The following is an 18,621-nucleotide window of genomic DNA, read 5'->3' on the forward strand; positions in this document are numbered from 1 at the left end:
TTTGCAAGGATAATCAGGGCCTTACTTCGAAGCTTGGGCTCACGTTGACTTTCACTTTAGGTATAGCGCAGAGCAGGGTGAGCTTCCAACAAGGAACTGGAAACCCAAGGTTTCTTAGGAGAAAACTCATTTTCCTCTCAGAACCATGCCGGCAGTGAGGAAAACCCCGGCAACAACAATGCTTTTCAGGTAGCTTCGACGCCGCATGAACGGAGCTTTCATAATGGGAAAAGAAGCCTTATGCCATCAGTCTCCAATTTCTAGGTTGACACGCAGCATACACGCAGGACCAGAGCTTACTGTCTCTACGCAGTGTTCTGGTACCGAAACGGTTGCTTAAGCAAAGTCCCTAGGAGTCTTGGAAAGCTTACTACCGTGAAACTAAAGCAGAACAGCGATGAAGGCCTCAGGGAGCTGCTGCACGCCTCCCGTTTTGCCAGCATAATCAGGGCCTTACTTCGAGGCTAGTGCTCACATTGACTTTCACGTTTGGTATAGAGCAGAGCAGGGTGAGCTTCCAACTAGGAACTGGAAGCACAAGGTTTCTTTCGAGAAAACTCATTTTCTTCTATGTGCCATACCGGCTGTAAGTAAAAGCACGGTAACAACAGTGCTTTTCAGGTAGCTTCGAGGCCGCATGAATGGAGCTTTCAAAACGGGAAAACAAGCCTTGTGCCATCAGTCTTCCATTTTTAGGTTGACACGCAGCATAAGTACATGTTGATGCTCACAAGTCAAAAGAGATTCACGATACCCACTGGGGCTTTCCCTGAATCAACTTTTTTCTACATGCGGTGTTCCGCGTGCAGCGAAGTTCCAAAACAAAGCATGCGCGAGCGAGACTGAGGGGCCTTTGCATCTTCAAAGGACCTGCAGTGTTACACCAAGAACTGTGCTTAAATTGTACTTGGAATGCAAGCCGACCACCTCCTTGCGGATGCGTGACTCTAAGTGTGAAATGTGTAAAGGGATTAGAAGCAGAGTGTTTTTCTCAATAGAGTTCAGCTAGGGGAATGAGGTTCCACCCATTGCATGGAGGACAGTCTAGAAGTGTGTTCGTGAATCCTGTGTGGAGCTGAGGTAATCTGGCTCTCCCAAGGAAGAGTGCAGTGTGTTGGTTCTCTCTAGCCAACACTGGGGTGTTCCAAAAGGCCTATGGGGCTGGAAGTTGCTTAACAGGACCAGAACTTCCTTGCTCTACTCAGTATTCTGGTACGGAAACGGGTGCTGAAGCAAGGACCCTAGGAGTTTTGAAAGGCTTACTACCGTGAAACTAAAGCAGAACAGTGATGAAGGCCTCATGGAGCTGCTGCACGCCTCTCGTTTTGCAAGGATAATCAGGGCCTTACTTCGAAGCTTGGGCTCACGTTGACTTTCACTTTAGGTATAGAGCAGAGCAGGGTGAGCTTCCAACAAGGAACAGGAAACCCAAGGTTTCTTAGGAGAAAACTCATTTTCTTCTCAGAACCATGCCGGCAGTGAGGAAAACCCCGGCAACAACAATGCTTTTCAGGTAGCTTCGAGGCCGCATGAACGGAGCTTTCATAATGGGAAAAGAAGCCTTATGCCATCAGTCTCCAATTTCTAGGTTGACACGCAGCATACACGCAGGACCAGAGCTTACTGTCTCTACGCAGTGTTCTGGTACCGAAACGGTTGCTTAAGCAAAGTCCCTAGGAGTCTTGGAAAGCTTACTACCGTGAAACTAAAGCAGAACAGCGATGAAAGCCTCAGGGAGCTGCTGCACGCCTCCCGTTTTGCCAGGATAATCAGGGCCTTACTTCGAGGCTAGTGCTCACATTGACTTTCACGTTTGGTATAGAGCAGAGCAGGGTGAGCTTCCAACTAGGAACTGGAAGCACAAGGTTTCTTTCGAGAAAACTCATTTTCTTCTATGTGCCATGCCGGCTGTAAGTAAAAGCACGGTAACAACAGTGCTTTTCAGGTAGCTTCGGGGCCGCATCAACGGAGCTTTCATAATGGGAAAACAAGCCTTGTGCCATCAGTCTCTAATTTCTAGGTTGACACGCAGCATACACGCAGGAGCAGAGCTTCCTGGTTCTACGCAGTGTTCTGGTACTGAAACGGGTGCTGAAGCAAGGCCCCTAGGAGTGTTGAAAAGCTTACTACCTTGAAACTAAAGCAGAACAACGGTGAAGGCCTCATGGAGCTGCTGCACGCCTCTCGTTTTGCAAGGATAATCAGGGCCTTACTTCGAAGCTTGGGCTCACGTTGACTTTCACTTTAGGTATAGCGCAGAGCAGGGTGAGCTTCCAACAAGGAACAGGAAACCCAAGGTTTCTTAGGAGAAAACTCATTTTCTTCTCAGAACCATGCCGGCAGTGAGGAAAACCGCGGCAACAACAATGCTTTTCAGGTAGCTTCGAGGCCGCATGAACGGAGCTTTCATAATGGGAAAAGAAGCCTTATGCCATCAGTCTCCAATTTCTAGGTTGACACGCAGCATACACGCAGGACCAGAGCTTACTGTCTCTACGCAGTGTTCTGGTACCGAAACGGTTGCTTAAGCAAAGTCCCTAGGAGTCTTGGAAAGCTTACTACCGTGAAACTAAAGCAGAACAGCGATGGAGGCCTCATGGAGCTGCTGCACGCCTCCCGTTTTGCAAGGATAATCAGGGCCTTACTTCGAGGCTAGTGCTCACATTGAGGTTCACGTTTGGTATAGAGCAGAGCAGGGTGAGCTTCCAACTAGGAACTGGAAGCACAAGGTTTCTTTCGAGAAAACTCATTTTCTTCTATGAACCATGCCGGCTGTAAGTAAAAGCACGGTAACAACAGTGCTTTTCAGGTAGCTTCGAGGCCGCATGAATTGAGCTTTCAAAACGGGAAAACAAGCCTTGTGCCATCAGTCTTCCATTTTTAGGTTGACACGCAGCATAAGTACATGTTGGTGCTCACAAGTCAAAAGAGATTCACGATACCCACTGGGGCTTTCCCTGAATCAACTTTTTTCTACATGCGGTGTTCCGCGTGCAGCGAAGTCCCAAAACAAAGCATGCGCGAGCGAGACTGAGGGGCCTTTGCATCTTCAAAGGACCTGCAGTGTTACACCAAGAACTGTGCTTAAATTGTACTTGGAATGCAAGCCGACCACCTCCTTGCGGATGCGTGACTCTAAGTGTGAAATGTGAAAAGGGATTAGAAGCAGAGTGTTTTTCTCAATAGAGTTCAGCTAGGGGAATGAGGTTCCACCCATTGCATGGAGGACAGTCTAGAAGTGTGTTCGTGAATCCTGTGTGGAGCTGAGGTAATCTGGCTCTCCCAAGGAAGAGTGCAGTGTGTTGGTTCTCTCTAGCCAACACTGGGGTGTTCCAAAAAGGCCTACGGGGCTGGAATTTGCTTAAAAGGACCAGAGCTTCCTTGCTCTACTCAGTATTCTGGTACGGAAATGGGTGCTGAAGCAAGGACCCTAGGAGTTTTGAAAGGCTTACTACCGTGAAACTAAAGCAGAAGAGTGATGAAGGCCTCATGGAGCTGCTGCACGCCTCTCGTTTTGCAAGGATAATCAGGGCCTTACTTCGAAGCTTGGGCTCACGTTGACTTTCACTTTAGGTATAGAGCAGAGCAGGGTGAGCTTCCAACAAGGAACAGGAAACCCAAGGTTTCTTTGGAGAAAACTCATTTTCTTCTCAGAACCATGCCGGCAGTGAGGAAAACCCCGGCAACAACAATGCTTTTCAGGTAGCTTCGAGGCCGCATGAACGGAGCTTTCATAATGGGAAAAGAAGCCTTATGCCATCAGTCTCCAATTTCTAGGTTGACACGCAGCATACACGCAGGACCAGAGCTTACTGTCTCTATGCAGTGTTCTGGTACCGAAACGGTTGCTTAAGCAAAGTCCCTAGGAGTCTTGGAAAGCTTACTACCGTGAAACTAAAGCAGAACAGCGATGAAAGCCTCAGGGAGCTGCTGCACGCCTCCCGTTTTGCCAGGATAATCAGGGCCTTACTTCGAGGCTAGTGCTCACATTGACTTTCACGTTTGGTATAGAGCAGAGCAGGGTGAGCTTCCAACTAGGAACTGGAAGCACAAGGTTTCTTTCGAGAAAACTCATTTTCTTCTATGTGCCATGCCGGCTGTAAGTAAAAGCACGGTAACAACAGTGCTTTTCAGGTAGCTTCGGGGCTGCATCAACGGAGCTTTCATAATGGGAAAACTAGCCTTGTGCCATCAGTCTCTAATTTCTAGGTTGACACGCAGCATACACGCAGGAGCAGAGCTTCCTGGTTCTACGCAGTGTTCTGATACTGAAACGGGTGCTGAAGCAAGGCCCCTAGGAGTGTTGAAAAGCTTACTACCTTGAAACTAAAGCAGAACAACGGTGAAGGCCTCATGGAGCTGCTGCACGCCTCTCGTTTTGCAAGGATAATCAGGGCCTTACTTCGAAGCTTGGGCTCACGTTGACTTTCACTTTAGGTATAGCGCAGAGCAGGGTGAGCTTCCAACAAGGAACTGGAAACCCAAGGTTTCTTAGGAGAAAACTCATTTTCTTCTCAGAACCATGCCGGCAGTGAGGAAAGCCCCGGCAACAACAATGCTTTTCAGGTAGCTTCGAGGCCGCATGAACGGAGCTTTCATAATGGGAAAAGAAGCCTTATGCCATCAGTCTCCAATTTCTAGGTTGACACGCAGCATACACGCAGGACCAGAGCTTACTGTCTCTACGCAGTGTTCTGGTACCGAAACGGTTGCTTAAGCAAAGTCCCTAGGAGTCTTGGAAAGCTTACTACCGTGAAACTAAAGCAGAACAGCGATGAAGGCCTCATGGAGCTGCTGCACGCCTCCCGTTTTGCCAGCATAATCAGGGCCTTACTTCGAGGCTAGTGCTCACATTGACTTTCACGTTTGGTATAGAGCAGAGCAGGGTGAGCTTCCAACTAGAAACTGGAAGCACAAGGTTTCTTTCGAGAAAACTCATTTTCTTCTATGTGCCATGCCGGCTGTAAGTAAAAGCACGGTAACAACAGTGCTTTTCAGGTAGCTTCGAGACCGCATGAATGGAGCTTTCAAAACGGGAAAACAAGCCTTGTGCCATCAGTCTTGCATTTTTAGGTTGACACGCAGCATAAGTACATGTTGATGCTCACAAGTCAAAAGAGATTCACGATACCCACTGGGGCTTTCCCTGAATCAACGTTTTTCTACATGCGGTTTTCCGCGTGCAGCGAAGTTCCAAAACAAAGGATGCGCGAGCGAGACTGAGGGGCCTTTGCATCTTCAAAGGACCTGCAGTGTTACACCAAGAACTGTGCTTAAATTGTACTTGGAATGCAAGCCGACCACCTCCTTGCGGATGCGTGACTCTAAGTGTGAAATGTGAAAAGGGATTAGAAGCAGAGTGTTTTTCTCAATAGAGTTCAGCTAGGGGAATGAGGTTCCACCCATTGCATGGAGGACAGTCTAGAAGTGTGTTCGTGAATCCTGTGTGGAGCTGAGGTAATCTGGCTCACCCAAGGAAGAGTGCAGTGTGTTGGTTCTCTCTAGCCAACACTGGGGTGTTCCAAAAAGGCCTACGGGGCTGGAAGTTGCTTAACAGGACCAGAGCTTCCTTGCTCTACTCAGTATTCTGGTACGGAAATGGGTGCTGAAGCAAGGACCCTAGGAGTTTTGAAAGGCTTACTACCGTGAAACTAAAGCAGAACAGTGATGAAGGCCTCATGGAGCTGCTGCACGCCTCTCGTTTTGCAAGGATAATCAGGGCCTTACTTCGAAGCTTGGGCTCACGTTGACTTTCACTTTAGGTATAGAGCAGAGCAGGGTGAGCTTCCAACAAGGAACAGGAAACCCAAGGTTTCTTTGGAGAAAACTCATTTTCTTCTCAGAACCATGCCGGCAGTGAGGAAAACCCCGGCAACAACAATGCTTTTCAGGTAGCTTCGAGGCCGCATGAACGGAGCTTTCATAATGGGAAAAGAAGCCTTATGCCATCAGTCTCCAATTTCTAGGTTGACACGCAGCATACACGCAGGACCAGAGCTTACTGTCTCTATGCAGTGTTCTGGTACCGAAACGGTTGCTTAAGCAAAGTCCCTAGGAGTCTTGGAAAGCTTACTACCGTGAAACTAAAGCAGAACAGCGATGAAAGCCTCAGGGAGCTGCTGCACGCCTCCCGTTTTGCCAGGATAATCAGGGCCTTACTTCGAGGCTAGTGCTCACATTGACTTTCACGTTTGGTATAGAGCAGAGCAGGGTGAGCTTCCAACTAGGAACTGGAAGCACAAGGTTTCTTTCGAGAAAACTCATTTTCTTCTATGTGCCATGCCGGCTGTAAGTAAAAGCACGGTAACAACAGTGCTTTTCAGGTAGCTTCGGGGCTGCATCAACGGAGCTTTCATAATGGGAAAACTAGCCTTGTGCCATCAGTCTCTAATTTCTAGGTTGACACGCAGCATACACGCAGGAGCAGAGCTTCCTGGTTCTACGCAGTGTTCTGATACTGAAACGGGTGCTGAAGCAAGGCCCCTAGGAGTGTTGAAAAGCTTACTACCTTGAAACTAAAGCAGAACAACGGTGAAGTCCTCATGGAGCTGCTGCACGCCTCTCGTTTTGCAAGGATAATCAGGGCCTTACTTCGAAGCTTGGGCTCACGTTGACTTTCACTTTAGGTATAGCACAGAGCAGGGTGAGCTTCCAACAAGGAACTGGAAACCCAAGGTTTCTTAGGAGAAAACTCATTTTCTTCTCAGAACCATGCCGGCAGTGAGGAAAACCCCGGCAACAACAATGCTTTTCAGGTAGCTTCGAGGCCGCATGAACGGAGCTTTCATAATGGGAAAAGAAGCTTTATGCCATCAGTCTCCAATTTCTAAGTGGACACGCAGCATACACGCAGGACCAGAGCTTACTGTCTCTACGCAGTGTTCTGGTACCGAAACGGTTGCTTAAGCAAAGTCCCTAGGAGTCTTGGAAAGCTTACTACCGTGAAACTAAAGCAGAACAGCGATGAAGGCCTCATGGAGCTGCTGCACGCCTCCCGTTTTGCCAGGATAATCAGGGCCTTACTTCGAGGCTAGTGCTCACATTGACTTTCACGTTTGGTATAGAGCAGAGCAGGGTGAGCTTCCAACTAGGAACTGGAAGCACAAGTTTTCTTTCGAGAAAACTCATTTTCTTCTATGAACCATGCCGGCTGTAAGTAAAAGCACGGTAACAACAGTGCTTTTCAGGTAGCTTCGGGGCCGCATCAACGGAGCTTTCATAATGGGAAAACTAGCCTTGTGCCATCAGTCTCTAATTTCTAGGCTGACACGCAGCATACACGCAGGAGCAGAGCTTCCTGGTTCCACGCAGTGTTCTGGTACCGAAACGGTTGCTTAAGCAAAGTCCCTAGGAGTCTTGGAAAGCTTACTACCGTGAAACTAAAGCAGAACAGCGATGAAGGCCTCATGGAGCTGCTGCACGCCTCCCGTTTTGCCAGGATAATCAGGGCCTTACTTCGAGGCTAGTGCTCACATTGACTTTCACGTTTGGTATAGAGCAGAGCAGGGTGAGCTTCCAACTAGGAACTGGAAGCACAAGGTTTCTTTCGAGAAAACTCATTTTCTTCTATGAACCATGCCGGATGTAAGTAAAAGCACGGTAACAACAGTGCTTTTCAGGTAGCTTCGGGGCCGCATCAACGGAGCTTTCATAATGGGAAAACTAGCCTTGTGCCATCAGTCTCTAATTTCTAGGTTGACACGCAGCATACACGCAGGAGCAGAGCTTCCTGGTTCTACGCAGTGTTCTGGTACTGAAACGGGTGCTGAAGCAAGGCCCCTAGGAGTGTTGAAAAGCTTACTACCTTGAAACTAAAGCAGAACAACGATGAAGGCCTCATGGAGCTGCTGCACGTCTCTCGTTTTGCAAGGATAATCAGGGCCTTACTTCGAAGCTTGGGCTCACGTTGACTTTCACTTTAGGTATAGCGCAGAGCAGGGTGAGCTTCCAACAAGGAACTGGAAACCCAAGGTTTCTTAGGAGAAAACTCATTTTCTTCTCAGAACCATGCCGGCAGTGAGGAAAACCCCGGCAACAACAATGCTTTTCAGGTAGCTTCGAGGCCGCATGAACGGAGCTTTCATAATGGGAAAAGAAGCCCTATGCCATCAGTCTCCAATTTCTACGTTTACACGCAGGACCAGAGCTTACTGTCTCTACGCAGTGTTCTGGTACCGAAACGGTTGCTTAAGCAAAGTCCCTAGGAGTCTTGGAAAGCTTACTACCGTGAAACTAAAGCAGAACATCGATGAAGGCCTCATGGAGATGCTGCACGCCTCCCGTTTTGCCAGGATAATCAGGGCCTTACTTCGAGGCTAGTGCTCACATTGACTTTCACGTTTGGTATAGAGCAGAGCAGGGTGAGCTTCCAACTAGGAACTGGAAGCACAAGGTTTCTTTCGAGAAAACTAATTTTCTTCTATGTGCCATGCCGGCTGTAAGTAAAAGCACGGTAACAACAGTGCTTTTCAGGTAGCTTCGAGGCCGCATGAACGGAGCTTTCATAATGGGAAAAGAAGCCTTATGCCATCAGTCTCCAATTTCTAGGTTGACACGCAGCATACACGCAGGACCAGAGCTTACTGTCTCTACGCAGTGTTCTGGTACCGAAACGGTTGCTTAAGCAAAGTCCCTAGGAGTCTTGGAAAGCTTACTACCGTGAAACTAAAGCAGAACAGCGATGAAGGCCTCATGGGGCTGCTGCACGCCTCCCGTTTTGCCAGGATAATCAGGGCCTTACTTCGAGGCTAGTGCTCACATTGACTTTCACGTTTGGTATAGAGCAGAGCAGGGTGAGCTTCCAACTAGGAACTGGAAGCACAAGGTTTCTTTCGAGAAAACTCATTTTCTTCTATGAACCATGCCGGCTGTAAGTAAAAGCACGGTAACAACAGTGCTTTTCAGGTAGCTTCGGGGCCGCATCAACGGAGCTTTCATAATGGGAAAACTAGCCTTGTGCCATCAGTCTCTAATTTCTAGGTTGACACGCAGCATACACGCAGGAGCAGAGCTTCATGGTTCTACGCAGTGTTCTGGTACTGAAACGGGTGCTGAAGCAAGGCCCCTAGGAGTGTTGAAAAGCTTACTACCTTGAAACTAAAGCAGAACAACGATGAAGGCCTCATGGAGCTGCTGCACGCCTCTCGTTTTGCAAGGATAATCAGGGCCTTACTTCGAAGCTTGGGCTCACGTTGACTTTCACTTTAGGTATAGCGCAGAGCAGGGTGAGCTTCCAACAAGGAACTGGAAAACCAAGGTGTCTTAGGAGAAAACTCATTTTCTTCTCAGAACCATGCCGGCAGTGAGGAAAACCCCGGCAACAACAATGGTTTTCAGGTAGCTTCGAGGCCGCATGAACGGAGCTTTCATAATGGGAAAAGAAGCCTTATGCCATCAGTCTCCTATTTCTAGGTTGACACGCAGCATACACGCAGGACCAGAGCTTACTGTCTCTACGCAGTGTTCTGGTACCGAAACTGTTGCTTAAGCAAAGTCCCTAGGAGTCTTGGAAAGCTTACTACCGTGAAACTAAAGCAGAACAGCGATGAAGGCCTCATGGAGCTGCTGCACGCCTCCCGTTTTGCCAGGATAATCAGGGCCTTACTTCGAGGCTAGTGCTCACATTGATTTTCACGTTTGGTATAGAGCAGAGCAGGGTGAGCTTCCAACTAGGAACTGGAAGCACAAGGTTTCTTTCGAGAAAACTCATTTTCTTCTATGTGCCATGCCGGCTGTAAGTAAAAGCACGGTAACAACAGTGCTTTTCAGGTAGCTTCGGGGCCGCATCAACGGAGCTTTCATAATGGGAAAACTAGCCTTGTGCCATCAGTCTCTAATTTCTAGGTTGACACGCAGCATACACGCAGGAGCAGAGCTTCCTGGTCCTACGCAGTGTTCTGGTACTGAAACGGGTGCTGAAGCAAGGCCCCTAGGAGTGTTGAAAAGCTTACTACCTTGAAACTAAAGCAGAACAACGGTGAAGGCCTCATGGAGCTGCTGCACGCCTCTCGTTTTGCAAGGATAATCAGGGCCTTACTTCGAAGCTTGGGCTCACGTTGACTTTCACTTTAGGTATAGCGCAGAGCAGGGTGAGCTTCCAACAAGGAACTGGAAACCCAAGGTTTCTTAGGAGAAAACTCATTTTCTTCTCAGAACCATGCCGGCAGTGAGGAAAACCCCGGCAACAACAATGCTTTTCAGGTAGCTTCGAGGTCGCATAACGGAGCTTTCATAATGGGAAAAGAAGCCTTATGCCATCAGTCTCCAATTTCTAGGTTGACACGCAGCATACACGCAGGACCAGAGCTTACTGTCTCTACGCAGTGTTCTGGTACCGAAACGGTTGCTTAAGCAAAGTCCCTAGGAGTCTTGGAAAGCTTACTACCGTGAAACTAAAGCAGAACAGCGATGAAGGCCTCATGGAGCTGCTGCACGCCTCCCGTTTTGCCAGGATAATCAGGGCCTTACTTCCAGGCTAGTGCTCACATTGATTTTCACGTTTGCTATAGAGCAGAGCAGGGTGAGCTTCCAACTAGGAACTGGAAGCACAAGGTTTCTTTCGAGAAAACTCATTTTCTTCTATGTGCCATGCCGGCTGTAAGTAAAAGCACGGTAACAACAGTGCTTTTCAGGTAGCTTCGGGGCCGCATCAACGGAGCTTTCATAATGGGAAAACTAGCCTTGTGCCATCAGTCTCTAATTTCTAGGCTGACACGCAGCATACACGCAGGAGCAGAGCTTCCTGGTTCTACGCAGTGTTCTGGTACTGAAACGGGTGCTGAAGCAAGGCCCCTAGGAGTGTTGAAAAGCTTACTACCTTGAAACTAAAGCAGAACAACGATGAAGGCCTCATGGAGCTGCTGCACGCCTCTCGTTTTGCAAGGATAATCAGGGCCTTACTTCGAAGCTTGGGCTCACGTTGACTTTCACTTTAGGTATAGCGCAGAGCAGGGTGAGCTTCCAACAAGGAACTGGAAACCCAAGGTTTCTTAGGAGAAAACTCATTTTCTTCTCAGAACCATGCCGGCAGTGAGGAAAACCCCGGCAACAACAATGCTTTTCAGGTAGCTTCGAGGCCGCATGAACGGAGCTTTCATAATGGGAAAAGAAGCCTTATGCCATCAGTCTCCAATTTCTAGGTTGACACGCAGCATACACGCAGGACCAGAGCTTACTGTCTCTACGCAGTGTTCTGGTACCGAAACGGTTGCTTAAGCAAAGTCCCTAGGAGTCTTGGAAAGCTTACTACCGTGAAACTAAAGTAGAACATCCATGAAGGCCTCATGGAGATGCTGCACGCCTCCCGTTTTGCCAGGATAATCAGGGCCTTACTTCGAGGCTAGTGCTCACATTGACTTTCACGTTTGGTATAGAGCAGAGCAGGGTGAGCTTCCAACTAGGAACTGGAAGCACAAGGTTTCTTTCGAGAAAACTCATTTTCTTCTATGTGCCATGCCGGCTGTAAGTAAAAGCACGGTAACAACAGTGCTTTTCAGGTAGCTTCGAGGCCGCATGAACGGAGCTTTCATAATGGGAAAAGAAGCCTTATGCCATCAGTCTCCAATTTCTAGGTTGACACGCAGCATACACGCAGGACCAGAGCTTACTCTCTCTACGCAGTGTTCTGGTACCGAAACGGTTGCTTAAGCAAAGTCCCTAGGAGTCTTGGAAAGCTTACTACCGTGAAACTAAAGCAGAACAGCGATGAAGGCCTCATGGAGCTGCTGCACGCCTCCCGTTTTGCCAGGATAATCAGGGCCTTACTTCGAGGCTAGTGCTCACATTGACTTTCACGTTTGGTATAGAGCAGAGCAGGGTGAGCTTCCAACTAGGAACTGGAAGCACAAGGTTTCTTTCGAGAAAACTCATTTTCTTCTATGAACCATGCCGGCTGTAAGTAAAAGCACGGTAACAACAGTGCTTTTCAGGTAGCTTCGGGGCCGCATCAACGGAGCTTTCATAATGGGAAAACTAGCCTTGTGCCATCAGTCTCTAATTTCTAGGTTGACACGCAGCATACACGCAGGAGCAGAGCTTCCTGGTTCTACGCAGTGTTCTGGTACTGAAACGGGTGCTGAAGCAAGGCCCCTAGGAGTGTTGAAAAGCTTACTACCTTGAAACTAAAGCAGAACAACGATGAAGGCCTCATGGAGCTGCTGCACGCCTCTCGTTTTGCAAGGATAATCAGGGCCTTACTTCGAAGCTTGGGCTCACGTTGACTTTCACTTTAGGTATAGCGCAGAGCAGGGTGAGCTTCCAACATGGAACTGGAAACCCAAGGTTTCTTAGGAGAAAACTCATTTTCTTCTCAGAACCATGCCGGCAGTGAGGAAAACCCCGGCAACAACAATGCTTTTCAGGTAGCTTCGAGGCCGCATGAACGGAGCTGTCATAATGGGAAAAGAAGCCTTATGCCATCAGTCTCCAATTTCTAGGTTGACACGCAGCATACACGCAGGACCAGAGCTTACTGTCTCTACGCAGTGTTCTGGTACCGAAACGGTTGCTTAAGCAAAGTCCCTAGGAGTCTTGGAAAGCTTACTACCGTGAAACTAAAGCAGAACAGCGATGAAGGCCTCAGGGAGCTGCTGCACGCCTCCCGTTTTGCCAGCATAATCAGGGCCTTACTTTGAGGCTAGTGCTCACATTGAGTTTCACGTTTGGTATAGAGCAGAGCAGGGTGAGCTTCCAACTAGGAACTGGAAGCACAAGGTTTCTTTTGAGAAAACTCATTTTCTTCTATGTCCCATGCCGGCTGTAAGTAAAAGCACGGTAACAACAGTGCTTTTCAGGTAGATTCGAGGCCGCATGAATGGAGCTTTCAAAACGGGAAAACAAGCTTTGTGCCATCAGTCTTCCATTTTTAGGTTGACACGCAGCATAAGTACATGTTGATGCTCACAAGTCAAAAGAGATTCACGATACCCACTGGGGCTTTCCCTGAATCAACTTTTTTCTACATGCGGTGTTCCGCGTGCAGCGAAGTTCCAAAACAAAGGATGCGCGAGCGAGACTGAGGGGCCTTTGCATCTTCAAAGGACCTGCAGTGTTACACCAAGAACTGTGCTTAAATTGTACTTGGAATGCAAGCCGACCACCTCCTTGCGGATGCGTGACTCTAAGTGTGAAATGTGAAAAGGGATTAGAAGCAGAGTGTTTTTCTCAATAAAGGTCAGCTAGGGGAATGAGGTTACACCCATTGCATGGAGGACAGTCTAGAAGTGTGTTCGTGAATCCTGTGTGGAGCTGAGGTAATCTGGCTCTCCGAAGGAAGAGTGCAGTGTGTTGGTTCTCTCTAGCCAACACTGGGGTGTTCCAAAAAGGCCTACGGGGCTGGAAGTTGCTTAACAGGACCAGAGCTTCCTTGCTCTACTCAGTATTCTGGTACGGAAACGGGTGCTGAAGCAAGGACCCTAGGAGTTTTGAAAGGCTTACAACCGTGAAACTAAAGCAGAACAGTGATGAAGGCCTCATGGAGCTGCTGCACGCCTCTCGTTTTGCAAGGATAATCAGGGCCTTACTTCGAAGCTTGGGCTCACGTTGACTTTCACTTTAGGTATAGAGCAGAGCAGGGTGAGCTTCCAACAAGGAACAGGAAACCCAAGGTTTCTTAGGAGAAAACTCATTTTCTTCTCAGAACCATGCCGGCAGTGAGGAAAACCCCGGCAACAACAATGCTTTTCAGGTAGCTTCGAGGCCGCATGAACGGAGCTTTCATAATGGGAAAAGAAGCCTTATGCCATCAGTCTCCAATTTCTAGGTTGACACGCAGCATACACGCAGGACCAGAGCTTACTGTCTCTACGCAGTGTTCTGGTACCGAAACGGTTGCTTAAGCAAAGTCCCTAGGAGTCTTGGAAAGCTTACTACCGTGAAACTAAAGCAGAACAGCGATGAAGGCCTCATGGAGCTGCTGCACGCCTCCCGTTTTGCCAGCATAATCAGGGCCTTACTTCGAGGCTAGTGCTCACATTGACTTTCACGTTTGGTATAGAGCAGAGCAGGGTGAGCTTCCAACTAGGAACTGGAAGCACAAGGTTTCTTTCGAGAAAACTCATTTTCTTCTATGAACCATGCCGGCTGTAAGTAAAAGCACGGTAACAACAGTGCTTTTCAGGTAGCTTCGGGGCCGCATCAACGGAGCTTTCATAATGGGAAAACTAGCCTTGTGCCATCAGTCTCTAATTTCTAGGTTGACACGCAGCATACACGCAGGAGCAGAGCTTCCTGGTTCTACGCAGTGTTCTGGTACTGAAACGGGTGCTGAAGCAAGGCCCCTAGGAGTGTTGAAAAGCTTACTACCTTGAAACTAAAGCAGAACAACGATGAAGGCCTCATGGAGCTGCTGCACGCCTCTGGTTTTGCAAGGATAATCAGGGCCTTACTTCGAAGCTTGGGCTCACGTTGACTTTCACTTTAGGTATAGCGCAGAGCAGGGTGAGCTTCCAACAAGGAACTGGAAACCCAAGGTTTCTTAGGAGAAAACTCATTTTCTTCTCAGAACCATGCCGGCAGTGAGGAAAACCCCGGCAACAACAATGCTTTTCAGGTAGCTTCGAGGCCGCATGAACGGAGCTTTCATAATGGGAAAAGAAGCCTTATGCCATCAGTCTCCAATTTCTAGGTTGACACGCAGCATACACGCAGGACCAGAGCTTACTGTCTCTACGCAGTGTTCTGGTACCGAAACGGTTGCTTAAGCAAAGTCCCTAGGAGTCTTGGAAAGCTTACTACCGTGAAACTAAAGCAGAACAGCGATGAAGGCCTCATGGAGCTGCTGCACGCCTCCCGTTTTGCCAGGATAATCAGGGCCTTACTTCCAGGCTAGTGCTCACATTGATTTTCACGTTTGGTATAGAGCAGAGCAGGGTGAGCTTCCAACTAGGAACTGGAAGCACAAGGTTTCTTTCGAGAAAACTCATTTTCTTCTATGTGCCATGCCGGCTGTAAGTAAAAGCACGGTAACATCAGTGCTTTTCAGGTAGCTTCGGGGCCGCATCAACGGAGCTTTCATAATGGGAAAACTAGCCTTGTGCCATCAGTCTCTAATTTCTAGGCTGACACGCAGCATACACGCAGGAGCAGAGCTTCCTGGTTCTACGCAGTGTTCTGGTACTGAAACGGGTGCTGAAGCAAGGCCCCTAGGAGTGTTGAAAAGCTTACTACCTTGAAACTAAAGCAGAACAACGATGAAGGCCTCATGGAGCTGCTGCACGCCTCTCGTTTTGCAAGGATAATCAGGGCCTTACTTCGAAGCTTGGGCTCACGTTGACTTTCACTTTAGGTATAGCGCAGAGCAGGGTGAGCTTCCAACAAGGAACTGGAAACCCAAGGTTTCTTAGGAGAAAACTCATTTTCTTCTCAGAACCATGCCGGCAGTGAGGAAAACCCCGGCAACAACAATGCTTTTCAGGTAGCTTCGAGGCCGCATGAACGGAGCTTTCATAATGGGAAAAGAAGCCTTATGCCATCAGTCTCCAATTTCTAGGTTGACACGCAGCATACACGCAGGACCAGAGCTTACTGTCTCTACGCAGTGTTCTGGTACCGAAACGGTTGCTTAAGCAAAGTCCCTAGGAGTCTTGGAAAGCTTACTACCGTGAAACTAAAGTAGAACATCGATGAAGGCCTCATGGAGATGCTGCACGCCTCCCGTTTTGCCAGGATAATCAGGGCCTTACTTCGAGGCTAGTGCTCACATTGACTTTCACGTTTGGTATAGAGCAGAGCAGGGTGAGCTTCCAACTAGGAACTGGAAGCACAAGGTTTCTTTCGAGAAAACTCATTTTCTTCTATGTGCCATGCCGGCTGTAAGTAAAAGCACGGTAACAACAGTGCTTTTCAGGTAGCTTCGAGGCCGCATGAACGGAGCTTTCATAATGGGAAAAGAAGCCTTATGCCATCAGTCTCCAATTTCTAGGTTGACACGCAGCATACACGCAGGACCAGAGCTTACTCTCTCTACGCAGTGTTCTGGTACCGAAACGGTTGCTTAAGCAAAGTCCCTAGGAGTCTTGGAAAGCTTACTACCGTGAAACTAAAGCAGAACAGCGATGAAGGCCTCATGGAGCTGCTGCACGCCTCCCGTTTTGCCAGGATAATCAGGGCCTTACTTCGAGGCTAGTGCTCACATTGACTTTCACGTTTGGTATAGAGCAGAGCAGGGTGAGCTTCCAACTAGGAACTGGAAGCACAAGGTTTCTTTCGAGAAAACTCATTTTCTTCTATGAACCATGCCGGCTGTAAGTAAAAGCACGGTAACAACAGTGCTTTTCAGGTAGCTTCGGGGCCGCATCAACGGAGCTTTTATAATGGGAAAACTAGCCTTGTGCCATCAGTCTCTAATTTCTAGGTTGACACGCAGCATACACGCAGGAGCAGAGATTCCTGGTTCTACGCAGTGTTCTGGTACTGAAACGGGTGCTGAAGCAAGGCCCCTAGGAGTGTTGAAAAGCTTACTACCTTGAAACTAAAGCAGAACAACGATGAAGGCCTCATGGAGCTGCTGCACGCCTCTCGTTTTGCAAGGATAATCAGGGCCTTACTTCGAAGCTTGGGCTCACGTTGACTTTCACTTTAGGTATAGCGCAGAGCAGGGTGAGCTTCCAACAAGGAACTGGAAACCCAAGGTTTCTTAGGAGAAAACTCATTTTCTTCTCAGAACCATGCCGGCAGTGAGGAAAACCCCGGCAACAACAATGCTTTTCAGGTAGCTTCGAGGCCGCATGAACGGAGCTTTCATAATGGGAAAAGAAGCCTTATGCCATCAGTCTCCAATTTCTAGGTTGACACGCAGCATACACGCAGGACCAGAGCTTACTGTCTCTACGCAGTGTTCTGGTACCGAAACGGTTGCTTAAGCAAAGTCCCTAGGAGTCTTGGAAAGCTTACTACCGTGAAACTAAAGCAGAACAGCGATGAAGGCCTCAGGGAGCTGCTGCACGCCTCCCGTTTTTCCAGCATAATCAGGGCCTTACTTCGAGGCTAGTGCTCACATTGACTTTCACGTTTGGTATAGAGCAGAGCAGGGTGAGCTTCCAACTAGGAACTGGAAGCACAAGGTTTCTTTCGAGAAAACTCATTTTCTTCTATGTGCCATGCCGGCTGTAAGTAAAAGCACGGTAACAACAGTGCTTTTCAGGTAGCTTCGAGGCCGCATGAATGGAGCTTTCAAAACGGGAAAACAAGCCTTGTGCCATCAGTCTTCCATTTTTAGGTTGACACGCAGCATAAGTACATGTTGATGCTCACAAGTCAGAAGAGATTCACGATACCCACTGGGGCTTTCCCTGAATCAACGTTTTTGTACATGCGGTTTTCCGCGTGCAGCGAAGTTCCAAAACAAAGGATGCGCGAGCGAGACTGAGGGGCCTTTGCATCTTCAAAGGACCTGCAGTGTTACACCAAGAACTGTGCTTAAATTGTACTTGGAATGCAAGCCGACCACCTCCTTGCGGATGCGTGACTCTAAGTGTGAAATGTGAAAAGGGATTAGAAGCAGAGTGTTTTTCTCAATAGAGTTCAGCTAGGGGAATGAGGTTCCACCCATTGCATGGAGGACAGTCTAGAAGTGTGTTCGTGAATCCTGTGTGGAGCTGAGGTAATCTGGCTCTCCCAAGGAAGAGTGCAGTGTGTTGGTTCTCTCTAGCCAACACTGGGGTGTTCCAAAAAGGCCTACGGGGCTGGAAGTTGCTTAACAGGACCAGAGCTTCCTTGCTCTACTCAGTATTCTGGTACGGAAACGGGTGCTGAAGCAAGGACCCTAGGAGTTTTGAAAGGCTTACTACCGTGAAACTAAAGCAGAACAGTGATGAAGGCCTCATGGAGCTGCTGCACGCCTCTCGTTTTGCAAGGATAATCAGGGCCTTACTTCGAAGCTTGGGCTCACGTTGACTTTCACTTTAGGTATAGAGCAGAGCAGGGTGAGCTTCCAACAAGGAACAGGAAACCCAAGGTTTCTTAGGAGAAAACTCATTTTCTTCTCAGAACCATGCCGGCAGTGAGGAAAACCCCGGCAACAACAATGCTTTTCAGGTAGCTTCGAGGCCGCATGAACGGAGCTTTCATAATGGGAAAAGAAGCCTTATGCCATCAGTCTCCAATTTCTAGGTTGACACGCAGCATACACGCAGGACCAGAGCTTACTGTCTCTACGCAGTGTTCTGGTACCGAAACGGTTGCTTAAGCAAAGTCCCTAGGAGTCTTGGAAAGCTTACTACCGTGAAACTAAAGCAGAACAGCGATGAAGGCCTCATGGAGCTGCTGCACGCCTCCCGTTTTGCCAGGATAATCAGGGCCTTACTTCGAGGCTAGTGCTCACATTGACTTTCACGTTTGGTATAGAGCAGAGCAGGGTGAGCTTCCAACTAGGAACTGGAAGCACAAGGTTTCTTTCGAGAAAACTCATTTTCTTCTATGAACCATGCCGGCTGTAAGTAAAAGCACGGTAACAACAGTGCTTTTCAGGTAGCTTCGGGGCCGCATCAACGGAGCTTTCATAATGGGAAAACTAGCCTTGTGCCATCAGTCTCTAATTTCTAGGTTGACACGCAGCATACACGCAGGAGCAGAGCTTCCTGGTTCTACGCAGTGTTCTGGTACTGAAACGGGTGCTGAAGCAAG

The sequence above is a fragment of the Eubalaena glacialis genome, chromosome X, assembly GCF_028564815.1.
Source record: "Eubalaena glacialis isolate mEubGla1 chromosome X, mEubGla1.1.hap2.+ XY, whole genome shotgun sequence".
Classification (NCBI taxonomy): domain Eukaryota; kingdom Metazoa; phylum Chordata; class Mammalia; order Artiodactyla; family Balaenidae; genus Eubalaena; species Eubalaena glacialis.